The sequence below is a fragment of the Lucilia cuprina genome, chromosome 6 (assembly GCF_022045245.1).
Source record: "Lucilia cuprina isolate Lc7/37 chromosome 6, ASM2204524v1, whole genome shotgun sequence".
In the NCBI taxonomy this organism is placed as follows: domain Eukaryota; kingdom Metazoa; phylum Arthropoda; class Insecta; order Diptera; family Calliphoridae; genus Lucilia; species Lucilia cuprina.
The window spans coordinates 7817137-7819879 of NC_060954.1; positions in this window are offsets into that span (position 1 = coordinate 7817137).

Below are 2743 nucleotides of genomic sequence, written 5' to 3' on the forward strand. Positions count from 1 at the left end.
TCTATAGTCTAGTCTATAGTCTAGTCTTTAGTCTAGTCTATAGTCCAGTCTATAGTCTAGTCTATAGTCTAGTCTATAGTCTAGTCTATAGTCTAGTCTATAGTCTAGAATGTAATCTTATCTATAGTCTTGTCTATACTTTAGTTTACAGTCTAGTCTAGCCTGTAGTCTAGTCTATATTCTAGTCTATAGTCTAGTCTATAATCTAGTTTATTGACAAGTCTGTTATATAGTCTTACTATAATCTAGCCTTTAGCTTGGTCTGTATTTTTAGCTAGTCTAGGCTGTATTCTATTACATATTCCGGTCTAAGTTCTCTTCCATAATTAGTAAAATGAATCTTTAAATTTCCTTTTGGGTCTTTCATTTTCCTAAGCAGAAACAGGACTTTTCAACATTTCTCCTACTCACTTACACACAACCATCTAAAACTTCAAATATTTTCCTTTCATTGTCCTCTCTTTCAACACCCAAGGTTGAGGTTTATTGTATTTGTCAATTGTCTGCTGCTGCCAAGAAGAAATTTACACAAATTTTTATGATTCTCATTGTTAAATACAAATCTATTGTTTTCATTTCCAAGAAATGAATTTCCAAGAATTGAGTCATTAGCATGCTGAGCCAAGCTTTAGCATGAGCTAACGCAAAAAAAGTAAAAACAAGTATACTAAACTAATACCTTACGATGGCTCAACATGCCTCAAAAAAAAACATTTTTTTACTTTAATCCAGATCTCTGCATGTTCTTAAATCCTTTTTTGCTCAAAAGATATTTGGAATTCTGCTTGTGTTATTTTTTGGGATCTACGGTATTAGTTTAGTTAGTAACGGTTTGTAAAGGTTTCATATTGTTTGTTTTTTAGTTAGTTACTATATTAAGCAGCAGGACTTTCTTTTGGTATTAAGTATTATGGGGAAATTACAAAAAGGAAACTAAATCTGCTGGATTTAAGAACAAAAACATAATTTTTTTAATATAGAAGTCTAAATTAGTTTTACATTTTAAACCTAGGAGTAGGAATGCAGCACAAAAGCAATTTGTTAGAATTTGCTAGAAAATTATGTAGAAGACAGTTATGTTATCTGTAATAGACTGATCTATAGTTAACACTATTTACTGTTCTATAGTCGAGACTATGGTCTGATATATATATTCAAGACTGTAGACCGATCTGTACTCAAGACTGTATATCGATCTATGGTCAAGCTTGTTGGAAGATCTGTAGACAAAACTACAGACCAATCTACATATAGTCAAGTCTATTATTACTTAATGACTAATCTATAGAGTAAAGCACCGATCTAGATCTGAACTTGAAGACAAACAGAATTATTCTAGAAAACAACAGAACTAGGGACATTGAACTAGAACTGAACTAGAATCAAACTATACTTGATCTCGAACAGAACAAGTATTGAAATAGAACGCTACAAGGTCTAACCTTGTAGCGTTCTTTACTGAACTAGAAGTAAACTAGAACTGAACTAGAATTGAACTAGAGCTGCACTAAATCTGAACTAGAATTAAAATAAAACTGAACTAGAACTGAACTAGAACTGAACTAGAACTGAACTAGAACTGAACTAAAACTGAACTAAAACTGAACTAAAACTGAACTAGAACTGAACTAGAACTAATCTAGAAATGAACTAAACCTGAACTAGGACTGAACTAGAACTGAACTAGAACTGAACTAGAACAGAATTAGAACTCCACTAGAAGCGAGCAACACCTAGAACTAAAATGAAACATAGCTGGAACTGAACTAAACTAATCTAAACTAGAACTGAACAAGAACTGCACTAGAACTGAACTAGAACTGAACCAGAACTCAACTAGAACTCAACTAGAACTCAACTAGAACTGAACTAGAACTGAACTAGAACTGAACTAGAACTGAACTAGAACTGAACTAGAACTGAACTAGAACTGAACTAGAACTGAACTAGAACTGAACTAGAACTGAACTAGAACTGAACTAGAACTGAACTAGAACTGAACTAGAACTGAACTAGAACTGAACTAGAACTGAACTAGAACTGAACTAGAACTGAACTAGAACTGAACTAGAACTGAACTTGAACTAGAACTGAACTAGAACTGAGCTAGAACTGAACTAGAACTGAACTAGAACTGAACTAGAACTGAACTAGAACTGAACTAGAACTGAACTAGAACTAGAACTGAACTAGAACTAAACTAGAACTCAAATAGAACTCAACTAGAACAGAACTAGAACTGAACTAGAACTGAACTAGAACTGAACTAGAACTGAACTAGAACTGAACTAGAACTGAACTAGAACTGAACTAGAACTGAACTAGAACTCAACTAGAACTCAACTAGAACTTAACTAGAACTGAACTAGAACTGAATTATAAATTGAACTAGAACTGAACTAGAACTGAACTAGAACTGAACTGGAACTGAACTAGAACTGAACTAGAACTGAACTAGAACTGAACTAGAACTGAACTAGAACTGAACTAGAACTGAACTAGAACTGAACTAGAACTGAACTAGAACTGAACTAGAACTGAACTATAACTCAACTAGAACTGAACTAGAACTGAACAAGAACTGAACTAGAACTGAACTAGAACTGAACTGAACTGAACAGAACTGAACAGAACTGAACTAGAACTGAACTAGAACTGAACCAAAACTGAACTAGAACTGAACTAGAACTGAACTAGAACTGAACTGGAACTGAACTAGAACTGAACTAGAACTGAACTAGAA